A 15,721-nucleotide genomic window follows, 5' to 3' on the forward strand; every position below is an offset into this window, starting at 1 on the left:
TTTTCTCATCTGTATAGTGGGGGTTATTATAATAGCCTCTACTTCATAAGCCTTTAATTAATTCATTTAAAACTCTTAAAACAAGTACCTAGCACAGAATAAATCCTTGAGCAATATTAGCTAATACTGTTGATAATTTCATAGATTCTGAGATGCACATGATTTCACATTTTTAGCATCTCTGAAATCATGATGTGCCTTTCAGAGGATGGCATGTCATAGATAATTAGAAGCATCATTTTTTTTCTTTCTTGATGTTGCATTGACTAATGATTTATTTTACGATCTATAGCATCTTATATTCAAAGCTAGGTGAAATTATCATTGGAGCAGATCTCCTTGTGGTGAAAAGGACCACTTGAGTAGTCCCATAGGCATAAGAACGCACCTCATGGTCACCAAGGAAGGCGTTTTGGAAGCTTGTCAAAGGCCACTCTGCCTAATTATCCCTTGTTTGTGGAACTCAAAGGCTTCTAGTGAAGTGATGGACAGATAAGAATAGGGAACTAGCAGATCCAGACAGAGATGATACTCTTTTGGATTCAAGGTTATCCAAACATCTGAAAAATTGAGATTGTGCAGAGAGGTCACCTGAGCAGAAAGAACAGAAGGATCTCCCAAGATGGAGCTCTCCAATGGGAGGGGATGGGAGGGCTGTTACCCCAACCAGAGCCCGAGCTGAGACTGTCACAGGAGGACAAGTTTCTCCTGCACCTTATGTGGCTCGGGGCGGTCTGGCCCTCCACCAGCCTCTGGGTGTCATGCCTGCATCTAATAGAACCCCCAGCAAGGCTGGGTCTGATACAAAGAAGCATTTGAGGAATTGCAGCTTACCTTGGGATAGTAGACACTAGGAAGGAGGGAAGGGCGTTCCTCTGATGGGGAAACAAGGGCTACAGTCAGTCTCCACCTAAATAACAAGAGAAGGATGGCCTTATTTTTAACTTAAGCAGGTAAAGCAAGTCATATGAGTGAAATTATTATTAATTAATAATAATTATGGATAATATGACATTATTAGCAGGAGCCAGCATATCAAGCGCCTACTATATGAGAAGCACTGGTCTATGCACAATGTATACACACACAGCTAGTGTAGAGTAAATGTGATCATGTGATTCATTTGACAGATGAGAAAATGAGACCGGAGAGGTCAATTCACTTTTCTACAATCACACAGCTGGCACGTAGCAGAGCTCAGGTTCAAACTCAGCTTGGCTGACTCCAGAGCCTGAGTCAACCATGATTCGTGATAGAAGGTGGAGTTTCTTCTCATGGCAGTGTTCCAGTTGATTCCTGACTGCAAAGTTTGCTGGGTGGGTGTGGCTTCTCCCCTTCCTGCAGAGACTCCATCACTCCTCCGGCTCAGTAAGCATTGTCAAGGGTTGGCTGTGGATGCAGTCCTGCCTCGGCGCGCCTCTCCCGGTGTTCCTGCTGGTCAGCTCTGGCTGTCATAACAAAATACCACAGGCTGGTGGCTTCAACAACAGAAATGTATTTTCTCACACTTCTGGAGGCTGGGAAGTCCAAAACCAAGTTGCCAGCAGGGTTGGGTTTCTAGTGAGAACTCTCTTCCTGGTCTGCAGATGGCTACCTTCTCCTTGCGTCCTCACACGACAGGCAGAGAGAGCGAGAGGGCGGGGAAGAGACAGAGACAGAGAGAAGAGAGATCTCTCTCTTCCTCTTCTTCTAAGAGGACAGTTCTGTCAGATTAAGGCCCCACCCTTATGACCTCATTTGACCTTAATTACCTCCTAAAGACCCTGTCTCCAGTTATGGTCACATTGGGGGGTTAGGGCCTCAACAATATGAATGGGGCAAGGGCACAAGTCAGTCCATAGCAAGCAGTTCCATTATTCTCGTATTCTTTTTTTTCTTTAACTGAAGCATAGTTGATTTACAATACTGTGTTAGTTTCAGGTGTACAGCAAAGTAATTCTTGAATTCTTTAAAAGAAGGAAGTTTTCCGTGAACATCTACTCCCAGGTACTTCCAAGACCCCAGAAGTTTATTTTATTTTGTTATTTTTTTAATCATTGGAAATATGTTGTTTTTGTTTTCAAATTTTATTTCTTTATACAATTTTTAAAGGTTACTTTCCATTGACAGTTATTACAAAACATTGGCTATATACCCCGTGTTGTACAATACATCCTTGAGTCTATCTTACAGTCAATAGTCTGTACCTCCCACTCCTTCACCCCTATATGCCACCCCCCTCCCCACTGGTAACCACTAGTTCATTCTCTGTATCTGTGAATCTGCTTCATTTTTGTTATATTCACTAGTTTGTCTTATTTTTTTAGACATATAAGTGATATCATACAGTATTTTTCTTTCTCTTCCAAGACCCCGGAATCTTAGATCTGAGAAGAATCTTTGAGGAAATCAAGTCCAAACTCCTCATTTTACAAATGAGTGCATGTGACTCTGAGATATTAGGGGACTTGCCCAGAGCCACGTAACTAGTTAATGGCAGAGCTGAGATTAGAACCAGGTCTTCTGATTCCAGTGGTGTAGTGGCATATGTTGCTGGGCTTTAAAGGAATGATGATGATGATGACGATGTTTGGAGCCCCTACTATGTGACAGGCATTGATTGTATAATTCACTTTACATACCCCATCTTATTAATCTTCACGATAGCCCAGTATAATGGGTATGACTGTCCACTAATACAAATGAGGAAACTGAGGCTCAGAGGTGAGGTACCTTACACAAGCACACACAGCTAGTTGGTAGGGGGGGCGACAGAGTTTAAATCCAAGATTGGATCCAAAGTCCATGCTCTTTTGGTTTCACTGTGTTCTATTTCCATTGAGCAAGTGGGCACCCTTGTGGGGCCCAGGGAGGTAGCTCTATGGCTATGAGCCAAGGTTTGGAGCCAAGTCAAGGTCATGGACACTCAGGATCAGCCCAGAAGACCAAAGGGCTGCCAGGGGTGACAAAATGAAAAAATGAAAGAGAGAAACTGGAGACAAACCTTGATGGCTTCCCAACGCTGCCATCGTCTGGCTCAGGGAGCTCCAAGTCCGTTTGTTTTTCCTAGGGCGTCAGGACTAGTCTTTTCCTTTACCTTCAAGCTCGACATCCCTTTATAGGTAAACCAGCCCTGCAGACAAGCACAAACCGTGCCAGCCCACCCTCCCCTCAGGCTGCAAAGGAAATGAACTTGGCATTCTACAGTCCTCACCTGGCACGAATCTCCACACAGCCCCGAGGGGACTGGGCCAAGGCTGGGTGTCAGGCTGGTGGGCTATTGTCTGGAGCCTTGAGAGGGGGGAAAGGGAGCCGGCTCGCAGGAGAAAGGTGAGCGGCTGGCCCCGGCCCAAGAATGACAGGGGCCCCTGGCTCCCGCTGCCCAGCTCTGCTCCCCTGGCGGGGAACAATGTGAGGCTCTGTCAGGAAGTGACACTAAAACGCCATTCCCCTTCTACCTCCTTCAGCCTCTGGCAAAAGGAGGTTCCCGGAGGGAATATTTTTAGTTTGACAAATGAAAGCCTGGGACCGAGGACAGGAGGGATTAAGGGAGCTCTTCTCTGACACTCCTGGAGACGGGGAGATGATGAGTCAGATACAGAGGGCTTAGGCACGACTTCTCAAGACATTCCTCAAGCATGAGCACAAGCCAGCCGCGCTGATTCCTCCCGCCCCGCCAGCCGGCATCGGGACGGGGGGAGGGGGGCCGGAGCCGCTGCTCTCCGGTCCTGTCTTCCCTTCCCAGCGGCACATTGTTGGACAGCAGCTTCTTCGGGGAATCAAAGCGGCCGCCTGTGCTGCGTTCCCGACCAGCAGTCAAGAGGCGTGGGTTCAAGTCCAGCCCTCCCCACTTGCTGGCTGTGACTCAGGTGTCCTCACTCTCTCTCGAAGCTTCAGTTTCCTCATGTGTAGACCGAGAGTACGGTAAGGCCTCAGAATGATTATGACGGTAAGGCCTCAGAATGATTATGATGAGGCTGGACCTCTGAAAACAGCGTTGGGAATGCAAGCGCTCTGGACACTTGATTTTCCTGTCTGACTCCCAGCACCCCATGTACAGGTGAGCTGGAAATCTCACATCAGAATAACAAAACCAAGATTTAACCCTCTCAGCACCTCAGTGAAGTAGATCTCATCACCCCTATTTGACAGACAAGGAACCTGAGGCCCAGAAAGGGGCGTGGCTTGCCCGAGGTCACAGAGCTAACAAATGGTAGGTTGGCATCGCCCTGACTCTGAAGCCCACGTCCTGAATCCCTGCGCCGGTGACTCCCTGGCTGGGCCTGTATCTGGCGGGAGCACGTCTCTTATCAGAAGCCACAAGTGACAGGAAGATCAAGACAGTGCTCAGGGCCAGGCGCCAATCGGGGAGCCAGAAGGGGAGGAACGGGCTGCCAGCCAGAGGAGAAGGGCCAGGGCAGACGGAGATCGGAGCCCAGGGGCAGGGCTCAGACGCAAGCACGAGTCGGAGGAGCAGGGGAAGCGCCCCAGGCCAGAACCTGGGCCCTTGGCAGCATCCGCAGGTGGCTGGCGCTCCTGGCAATGCGGTGGGCTCCGGGAGGGGAGGTGCACTTAAAAGTCAGAATCTGCTCATTTGGTTGGAAGAGAGAATGAGGCAGCCATCAGTCTGTAGACAGATCGTCTTATTTCCCACTTTCCAAGCAGCTGGGGTGGGTGGGTGCTCCCAGGGATTCAGCGCCAGGTCACTAAGTGAACTCGATTCCAAATACATAAAGCTGTGCCGAGCAGCCCACCCTTAAGCCACCCCCGTGGCCCACCTATTTGATTTTCATTGGCCCACAGTTGAATTTCAGAATAAATAGTAAAAGGCCATCATAAATGAGTGCTTCTTCTCAAAAATGCTGATAGTAATGATTTCATTGCTAAGATTAGTGCTTTTTTCCTTCATTAGCATCCTCCTCTTCAATAAGTGATCTAAGTCCAGAGAATTCACTTTTTATTCTTCATGGAACTTGATTCAGCTATTTTGTTTTAAACAGAAAACAAAGGGTAGTTATTTTCTTCTTTAATTTGTCCTCAGGAAGAAAGGAAGGAGGAAGGGAGGGAAGGAAGGAGGGGGCTACCACTCACACCACAAACTCCACTCTCCGTGAACTCATGGGATGAGCGCCCCCCTACCGCCACCACCAAGATAAGGTCCAAGAGACCTGTCACAGCACCCTTCCTGGGCCCCAGGGTGACGTGAACATGGGACAGATCGTGTCTTCATTTTTGCACCAGCCACTAAAAATGCCCAGAGCTAATTCTGCATCTTTCCGTCAAGCCATGGGACCTTGGGCAAGTCATTTAAACTCTGTGAGCCTCAATTTCCTCATCTGTAAAACGGGAATAAGTGCCACCTTGCTTCAAATGGCAGTTGTGGAAATAAAACAAAAGAGATATACAGGTTTATATGATTATATATTATTTATTGAGCACCTATTATGTGCCAGGCACATGCTATATATGTATATGTGTTTGAGTTTTTTGTGGGAGGGAGGTGTAACCCACCTCAACATCCTGGAGCAGAGGAGGTCAAGAAAGTTTAACAAGGACACTCCTGAAATGGGGATTCTGACTTATCCTTCCCAGACTCTGCAGCAGGCTGACCTGTGTTTCAGTCAAGCTTCTTTGACTGCGGGGTCAGAAAATCTCTTAAATATCAGGAATGCAATGGCTGCATGTGGTAGGAGTGGGTGCTATAAGGACAATGGGGCGGGGTGGGGGGTGGGAAGGGCTCTTATTTGTGATGCAAGACTCTGGCCTCATGGGAACTGGCAGTGGGAAACCCCAGCACTGTCTTCCTTTGACAGCCATGCCCGTTTGTCTCTCGTGGGCGTGTCGTCTCCCAGGGCTCCAGCCCATCCTGCGTGTGCTGCTCCCCTGCTCTCAGCTGGCCTACCCTCTCCTTCAGTTCTGTATGCCTCTTCTCCATCTGGTAGCTTCTGCTTCCACAAGGCGAAGTGCTTGACATGTGGGGACACTCTGACATTTTCCAATTAGTTTCCTCCTGTGGTCTCAGACTGCAATTAATCTTTGCCCACAGGCTCTAGAGTTAGAAAGACTGGGACCTGAAACCCAGTCCTACCACTGACCAGCTGCTCTATTTTGAGCAAGGACCCTCTTGGACCCTCAGATTCCTTTTCTGTAAATGGTGATCCTAATAGTACCAACTTCATTGGGTTGTGATGCAGAGTAAATAAGATAATTAGAACAGAGTCTAACACATAATAAGCACTCAGACCCGCAGTTGTTATTATTGCTACCGCTGTTATTACTATTGAGTTGGATAGAATTGGCTCAGATCCCATTTCTTTCACTTATGAAAGTTTCTTAACTCTCCAAGCCTCAATTTCTGCCAAGGGGCTTCTAGCGCCTCCCTCCCAGGGCTGGCATAGGAGCCAGCGTGCTGGGGGCGTAGAGATCTCAGCAAGACTTGCTTGTTCTCCTTCTCTACCTCACCCTTTATGGGTGTACCTTGAGCATTTCCCTAGGAAGCCAGTCTCCTCCCTCTGCCGTACCTCTTAAAGATCATACAGATGGGGCTTCCCTGGTGGCGCAGTGGTTGAGAATCTGCCTGCCAATGCAGGGGACACGGGTTCGAGCCCTGGTCTGGGAGGATCCCACATGCCGCGGAGCAATTAGGCCCGTGAGCCACAACTACTGAGCCTGCGCGTCTGGAGCCTGTGCTCCGCAACAAGAGAGGCCGCGATAGTGAGAGGCCCGTGCACCGCGATGAAGAGTGGCTCCCGTTTGCCGCAACTAGAGAAAGCCCTCGCACAGAAACGAAGACCCAACACAGCCATAAATAAATAAATAAATAAATAAAATTTAAAAAAAAAAAAAAGATCATACAGATGGTTCAGCCCTTAGGGTCTAGATCCAATCACTGGCTAAAAGCTCATCCCCGAGAAGCCATACGGTGGTAAGGCAGACTGGACTCTTGGAGGCCAGCTAACCTCATAGGGGGAGACTGAGGCCCAAAGACAAGAGGCAAAAGACCCAAGTGAAAGAGTGACCAACCCAGAAACAAGACCCTGTCTTTCCTGATGTCCAGTCCAGTGCTCAGGCCACACTTCATTCGTCCTCAGTTTGGGGGGGTTCCCTTTCTCCTAGTCATCAAGCACACACACGCCTGTGCTCCCAGAATCATCTGTGTGAAAAATGAATGGCAAGGGCCTTGAGGCAAACTGGTGGGGAAAGGACAACACGCCCAGAGGCAAGGGGAGAGCAGTAACCAGCAGGCCCCAGCATGGCCCCCGGCAGAGCCGAGCCCTGGCTCAGCCATAATAAGAGTGACTCGGGAGGCACTGGAGAAGGGAGCCTCCGAACCACGACATCACATGAATGGCGGTGTCTGTGGGCCTTAAAAGCGAAAGGGAATTAGGTCAGTGTTCTGAGGCTGGGCTGTGGGGCTCTGAGGGCCCAAAAGCAGACCACCTGCCCTGCCTGAGAAATGTTTGCCAGAGCATCTACATGAGAAATGAATCTTAAAATTTGATGTTATTAAAAACTGTCAGCTCTGATTTCACTACTGATACTATCTATAAAATAGATAACTAATGAGAACCTACTGTATAGCACAGGGAACTCTACTCAATGCTCTGTGGTGACCTAAATGGGAAGGAAATCCAAAACAGAGGGGAGATATATATATATATATATATATATATATATATATATATATATATATATATATATATATATATATATACATATAGCTGATTCATTTTGCTGTACAGTAGAAACTAACACAACATTGTAAAGCAACTATACTCCAATAAAAATTTTAAAAATAATAATAATAAAATAGGGACTTCCCTGGTGGATCAGTGGTTAAGACTCCATGCTCCCAATGCAGGGGGCCTGGGCTCGATCCCTGCTCAGGGGACTAGATCCCACATGCATGCTGCAACTAGGAGTTCACATGCCACAACTAAGGAGCCCGCCTGCTGCAACTAAGACCTGGCACGACCAAAAAAATAAATAAATTTTTTTAAAAAAAAAAAAAACAGTGCTGAAATAAAATAAAAACTCTCAGTTCTGATTTCAAAGGCTGGCAAGCTTGCCTCTGAGCCCACACCGACCCAGGCCCAGCCAACCCCACCAAGACAACTAACCCGTGACATCAGAGCCGGCCCTGGGCAAAGAATCTGGTGAATTAGCACTATCTAAGGAGGAAGAGGATGGAGTTACAACCTCACCAACTGGGGAGAATTGGGGAATCCTTCCTGGCTTAGCTCACGTTCCCAATGGCTTGTCAAAAATGCACATGCCTAGAAATGCTGGGTCTTGACAGCCAACCTCCTGACTTCTGCATCAGAATGGGATCCAAGCCCCACAGATGAGGCCAGTGGCTCCCAAGGGGAAGACCAGTGGGCTCCCAGCCACCACCATCATCCCCTCTGTCTCTGTCTCTGTCACTACCCTGCTATTCTGGGTCAGGCCATATCACCTCCTAATTGTATTAAGGTATTGTTATGGCCTCCAGCTGTGCTCCCTCCAATCCAGGGGTCCCTGAACTTGGCCTGAACAACGAGATGCTGCCCGGGTCCCATCCCATCTTATTTACTTGGTCAGGAGCAGAACCTTGACATTGGTTTTTTTAAACCACCCCTCCCTCCCAGGAGACACAGATGAGCAGACAGGATGGAGAGTCCATGCCTCAGACCATTCTTTTCACTGCAGCCCATCTGTTCTCTCCAGAACCCAGATCTGCTGCCATCTCCAAGGGAAGATATCATCCCCTTCCCTTAGGGCACAAGCTCCTTCACCAGCCCACCCTGGCCTCCCTCTCTTGCTGCATCTTCTTTTACTCTCTCTTACACTCTCTTCATTGGCACAGATCATCATGTTCTAAATAAACCACCTCTTTCGACTTTCCAGCTCAGACCATTCCCTTTGCCTGGAATGCCTAGCTCAACCTGAATGCCTCCTACCCATACGTGGACATTTTTTTCTTAACCTTTAAAGCCCAACATCAATGTCACCCCTCCTGGGAAGACTCCCCTTATGCCCACACTGTATTAATTGCTTCCTGATGACCGTTGAAGCTGATGCTTCGATAGTGCTAACCACAGGGTGGGCACCATACATTATCATGGTTTTACACGGCCTAATCCATTTCATCCTCCCCCCAGCCTTTCAAAGTGGGTACTATTATCACCCACATTTTACAGATGAGAAAGCAGAGGCAGGGAGACAGGAAGTAACTCACCCAAGATCACATGACAGGGCATGAACCCTGGTTGTCTGGCCCAGATCCACTGTGCTGGAGACCACCTTGCCCTTCCTTCTCTTTCTCCACTTACTGGCCCATCTCACCCACTTAACACTGAGCTCCTTGAGTGCAGGAACTGGGTCTTATTACTGTAAGTGTCATAGTATTATGAGTATTATTATTATTATTATGAGTGTTATTAGTAGATTAGTATATTGATAGAAATAATAGTTAATAATGGCTCTAATGTATGGAGTGTTCTCTCTACGGCTTGAGTTTTCATACATTATCTTCTTCACAATTCAACAACCACATTGAGATGTGTATCATCTTCACCTTATAGATAAATCATCTGATTTATCCATGGGGCTCTGTGAGGTTAAAGTCCAAGGTCACCCTCCTGCCTCCACCTCCCCAGTACATAGTCAAGATACAGTCACGACTCAGGGACCTGTTGAATTAAACTGAATGTCTCATTTGCAGGCCTCAACCTTTGATTCTAAGATTACAGCTTACTACTAATGACCCTCAGCTATTAGGTCCCTATTACATGCCAGGAATGGTCCTGGGAGCTCCATAGGCACCAATTCATTCATTCTCCATACCCCAGGAGGCAGGACCCATTGTTTGCCCCATTTTTTAGATGCCTCAGGGGAGACTCTGAGAGGTTGTGTGCCATGCCCAAGGTCACACAGCTGGTAAGGAGCAGGGGCAGTAGGGAGCCAAGGCTGGCTCAAAGGGCTGTACTCCAAGCCCTCTGCTCCAAGCCTTCTTCTAGCTCCCTCTTGGGATCAGCAGCCCCGGAGGCAGATGATTGAGCAGGGAGGGCAGGGAGGAGGGAGGAGCTGGGAGGCGCATTCCATCAGACACAATTTTCTTAGACATTTCAGCAGATTCCTTAGTCCCTGTAGGACCAGATTGTCTCTAAAGCAAATGATGAAACGCACCGTCCAGTTGCTCCCAGTGACATCTCATTTCTGCTCCTTCCGGGCCCCTGCGCAGGCCCCTGTGCATTCCTGGTGACGTCACCCAGCTGTGCGCCCTCATCTCCCGGAGGAAGCTCTGTCCCAGTCGGGAAGCGGGAGGGATGGGCGGGGGTGCGGAGGGATGACACGGAGACAGGCCCCTCTCGGCGCCTGAAGGAATGCGTCCCCGGCTCAGCCCCACAGCCCAGTTTGGGGAGGGTCCCCGAGCAGGGTCACTTCCCCATGATCAGAAGGTGGACGCCGAGGCCTGAAATGCCCAGGCTAGAGATGAAAAATAATCCAACTGAATAAATAAATCACCAAAGAGAGCAGCCACCGTCTGCCAAGAAATTCAATCCTAAATGTGGAGAGAGTTGGTAGGGGGTGGGGGCCCGAGGACAGGGGGGACTGAGGTTCTGAAAAGATTTAATTGGTGATAGGGCCCAAAGAATATGTAAATAGTCTCTTGGTTTCTATCCTTTTAGGAGAAACAGATGCCAAGGACTCCAAGCTGAGTTTTCATATGAAAATCACTCAGACCCCGAGAATGCCATTTAAAATGTATATAATTCGATTGTTATCTCCTAGGGGGGTGGGCTCCCTGTTTGAGGTTTTCTTTTACATCAGTCCCCCACCCCCATTGTAAGACCCATTTTCTGTACCCCCCTTCCCCTTTCCCTCCTCCAAGGCCCTAGGTTAGATGCCTGAGACAGATGAGGACAGGACCTGGAGTTCCATGGGGGTGGGGGGGTGTCCTGCTCCCCCAGGGTCTCAAAAGCCTACAGCTAAACCTTTAACACAAAGATTATCTAAGCAAGGTTAACAATTTCCAAGCCCAGCCTCTGCTAAGGACCATCCAGTGACAAGGAACTGGTCCTCTCTTTCTCCCTAGGCAACCAATCATATTAGTTTGGACAATACTGATTCCTAGAATGTTCCCCCACATGTTGAACTAAATTTTGTCTCTCAGAATTAAAGTCTTTTACTCCTGCTTCTTGGCACTATAAAAAACACGCTTTGCTTTCCAAGCCTTTCTAGAAACTCTCCGGATTTTGAACTCTGAAAAATAAAAGAGAAGTTGGAGAGTCTCATGGAAGGAGTTTGGGGGGAGGAGAATTCAGGACACTTGTGTCCCAGGCCCAGTTTTACTCCCTGACTTTAAGGGCCTCGATTTCCTCATCGGTAAAATGGGAAGATTAATGCCTGCCCTTGTCCGTTGGAATGAGGATAAAAAGAGAAAGGGGGGGGATCGTGTATTTTGAAGGCAAGACAAACCTATAAAAGTGAGTCATAATTAAAAACACCAAATGAAGCCATAGAAGTGAAGGGGCTGGGAAGCTTTTCCTCCTCGGCAGATTGAGAGGGGTGAACTTGTGATCTCCAAAGTCCCTTCCAGCTCAGATGTGCAAGCAGTTTCATGAGGAGGAGCGCAGGATGGGAGTTTTCTAGTCCTGTGCAAACCAGCAAACGCTGGCCCATTTGTCTCTGGCCCGAGTGGCTCCTGTGAACAGATATATTTTTAGAAGAATAGAGAGGAAGTGGTAGGGCAGCAGGAGAAAGTGAGAAAGGGAAGCTTTTCTATTTATTTAACCATCTAGCAAGTATGTATCGCACTCTCAGTGCATGGACCACATGGAACAGAGATGCAAGAGAATGTTCCTAACAGGGAAGACTTCGCCAACAACCCACAAGATTCTACACAGTGTGGGAGGTTGAATAATGCCCTCCACAAGATGTCCACATCCTAATCCCCCAAACCTGTGACTTTGCTACTTTACATGGCAAAAGGGACTTTGTGGATGTGATTAAGTTCATAATCTGTTGTCCTGGATTATCCAGGTGAGCCCAATCGGATCACAAGGAGCCTTATAAGAGAGAGACAGGAGGTCAGGGCCTGAGAAGAAGATGTGATGATGAAAGCAGAGGTTGGAGTGGTGTGGCGCCATGAGGCAAAGAATGTGGACAGCCTCTAGAGGCTGGAAAAGGCAAGGAAATGGATTATCCCCTAGACCCTCCAGAAGGTGCACAGTCCAGCCAACCCATTTTGGACTTCTGACCTCCAGAACTGTAAGAAAATAAACCTGTGTTGTTTTAAGCTACTAAGTTTGCAGTGATTCATTAGAGAAGCAAAAGAAAACTAATAAACATTGTTCCCGGAGAAAACTTCTACGTTAATTCCTATACAATTATTTTTATCTGTATTACAATACTTGGATCACGTTAAGATACACACACACAAACACACACACAGAGTACAAACGCATCTAATCCAAACTCAATCCCACCTCGAGGAATTGTACTTGCTACTCCCTCTGCCAGGAATGCTCTCCCCCTAAGTCTTTACATAGCTCCCTCCTTCTCAGCTCTGTTATCTCTGCTCAAGTTTCATTTCCTCAGAGGCTCCTTCTCTGGCTGCCCTTTCTAAAATAGTGTCATGCCAGAGAAAGACAAATATCATATGATATCGCTTATATGTGGAATCTAAAAGAAAAAAAGACACAAATGAACTTATTTCCAAAACAGAAAGAGAATCACAGACACAGAAAACAAAATTATGGTTACCAAAGGGGAAAAGGGGGTGGGGGGGAGGGATAAATTAGGAAGCTGGGATCAACATATGCATACTACTATGTATAAAATAGATAACCAACAAGGACCTACTGTATAGCACAGGGAACTATATTCAATATTATGTAATAATCTATAAGGGAAAAGAATCTGAAAAAGAATATATATGTATCTATATATTTACACATATATATAACTGAATCGCAGTGCTGTATACCTGAAACTTACACGATATTGTAAATCAACTATACTTCAATAAAAAAAATTTTTTTAAATAGTGTCTTGCATCCCACCACCAGTCCCACTGATGTTCCAGTGTTTTTCAAACTGCAGGCTGCAATCTACTGGTAGATCATAAGGTCAGTCTTAGTGGCTTATAACCAGTGTATTTTTAAACTATAATAGAAAAGAAGAGGAAATATGAGAGCACATCACGTGTAGTAAAGGCTCACTTTACTGTTTCACAACCCTTTTGTTCTCTTCTGTATATGTTTGTATATATATTGGGCTGCAATGTAAAATCACTTACCATGCATCAAAAATTTCGATCTAATACATCACCCTGCGGAATTTTCTCCAGAGTTGTTATCACCATCTGTAATTCTCTTCTTATATATGTATCTGTGCTCCATCTCCTCTCCGGGAATGTAATCTCCATAAGGTAAAGACTTGACTGTATTTTTCTTTGCTGTGTCCCTGGCATCTAGAAGAGCCTGTTAGCCCATAGGCATTCAACAAAGATTTGTTGAAGGAGTGAACAAATGAATTGAGCCCATTATTTCGTGAATATTATTGTTGGGAACAGGAGTAACATTTTTCAAAAGTAAGTTCATTTAAAAGATCATGTGATGTAGCTAGGAATACAAGTGGTACTAGTGAGGCAAAAATCATGAAGATGATACTGAAATACTAAATTTGGGGACATAAAATAATAGACTCATTCCCTGCTCTTGAGGGACCGCCAAGCTAGCTGGGGCGACGTGCTATAGAAGGTCCAAAGAACAGATGGATCCCACCCCAGAATTTAGGGATCACATCCACCTCCTCTGGTTCCACCCTCGAGAATGCCACAGCCTGGAGTGCAGAAGTGACTTCTCCCAGGCCAGTAGGATAGCCTGAATGAAGGCTTTGGGCATGTTGGTTTCCTTTCAATCCAACCACACTTGGGCCCCAGAGTCTGAAAATCCAGGACGAGAAGCTTCACCCCAAACTCTAGTCCCACCTCTCCGACCACCCACTCCCATCCTGTGCTGTTTTTCTGTCCAGGAACATGGACGCAGCGCTGTGCAATGGAAAGATACCCAGCTTGGAAGGCAGACAAAAATGGCTTCTGATGGACCTGTGTCTACTGCTTATTAACCAGGAAATGAGCAAGTTTCTTAACCTCTCAGAGCCTCACTTTCCTTATCTGTAAAATGTGGAAATAAAGTAACAACTCTGTAAAGTGCCCAGAAGAAAGTAGATTCCCTTCCCTTCTCTCCCAAGGGATTTATGCATTATCACTGTGATTCAGCCTCTAACAAATGCCCACAAAAGGTGAGCACCATTCAGATGTCATCAGTGACAGGCTGCCAGGGGGTCCCATTCTCAAGTGCCAGCTCCAAGCAATGCAGGACAGGTGTCCTAGCAAGAGGGCGTTGTGCTCTGAGGTGGAGGGCACTCGTGGCAGGGGGATGAGACACTTGGGCAGTGTCAGGGCATGAACAAAGGTCTTGGTGTTGGTGACAAACCCCTTCCAGCACCAGCGTCCCTTCTCCCCATCCTTTTGCCACTAAGTTATAGTCTAGTCGGGACCACATGATGACATTCATGGGCTCTAGTCATTTTTGCTTTTGTAAACCTCTTCCTCCATCAACCAGATATTTAAAGCCTTATTTTACCACTACACTGGTATACAGATGAATATATGAATATTGTATAATAAAACATTTTATTCAACCTAAAAGCTCTTTTCTTCTGGTTTTAAAAGAAATGAAAACATGTTCAAGGGCCCCCAACAATATTATATGCCCTGTGCTCACCATGCCAAAGCATAAATCAGCCCTAAATCCAGCCTCTCATCACTCACCTTTAATGATGGGAACTCGCTGCTTCCACAGAGGACACAGGCCACCTTGGTTAACTCTGGCTTACAAGAAAGTTCCTATTTATAATGAGTAAAAACTTGTGTCCCTTAAACTTCCATTCTCCTTGGCCCCAACCTTAGCTGTTGGAGCTACAGAGAACAGGAGAACTCATACTGTCCCTGTAGGAGTATGGCTGTCCCTAGTGGGTTGAATGGTGGCCCCCAAAAGACATTTCCACCTCCTGGAACACGTGAATTCTACCATAGTTGAGAAAAGGGTCTCTGCAGATGTAGTGAAGTTAAAGATCTCCGGATGACATCATCTCGGATTATCCAAGTGGGCCCCAAATCCAATAACAAGTGTCCTTATAAGAAACACACAAAGGAGAGACATGGAGAAGAGTAGGTCATGTGAAGACAGAGGCAGAGAGCGGAGCTCGGCTGTCTCAAGCCAAAGAAAGCCGGGAGCCATTAACACCTGGAAGAGACAAGGAAAGATTCTCCCCTAGAGCCTTTGGAGTGCAGCCCTGCTGACACCTTGATTTCAGACTTCTGGTCTCCTGAACAGTGGGAGAATAGACTGCTGTTGTCAGCCACTTCGTTTGTGGCAATTTGTTACAGCAGCTACTGGAAACTAATACACTGTCCGTTCCATGATGCTTCCAGGCCCTCAGCCACCTGGGCTCTTACTCATGGAGTAGTAAAAAGAATAAGGGCTTTCAAGTCTGGACTCTGATTCTGACTCTGCCAGTTGGTACTGGAGTAAACTGGGCACTCTGTTAACGCATCTGTAAAATGTGGCCACAAATATCTACCTTATAGGGTGGTTGTGAGGATCAAAATAATAACCAGAAAATGTTTAGCTCCTGCTTAACAGCAGAGGGAATAATCAATTCCTGCTGGGCTCCAGTGAGGACCACAGAG

At 46.8% G+C, this 15,721-nt stretch overlaps 1 long non-coding RNA gene across 2 annotated transcripts in view; it reads right to left on the reverse strand.

Annotated features, from left to right (window-relative positions):
- LOC309618352 overlaps window positions 1-3,905 on the reverse strand; it is a 33,769-nt gene extending 29,864 nt beyond the window's left edge. Inside the window, exons 1-2 of one of the 2 annotated variants that reach the window (XR_014238432.1) lie at window positions 3,194-3,905; window positions 835-910 (exon numbers count right to left, since the gene is read on the reverse strand). This is a non-coding gene — a long non-coding RNA (uncharacterized lncRNA). Of the gene's footprint in view, window positions 1-834 lie in introns of both variants that reach the window. The other variant, XR_014238433.1, reaches the window with a different exon arrangement.
- Window positions 3,906-15,721: the final 11,816 nt, after the last annotated feature.

Source organism: Balaenoptera borealis (genome assembly GCF_965194805.1).
Source record: "Balaenoptera borealis genome assembly, chromosome: 20".
In the NCBI taxonomy this organism is placed as follows: domain Eukaryota; kingdom Metazoa; phylum Chordata; class Mammalia; order Artiodactyla; family Balaenopteridae; genus Balaenoptera; species Balaenoptera borealis.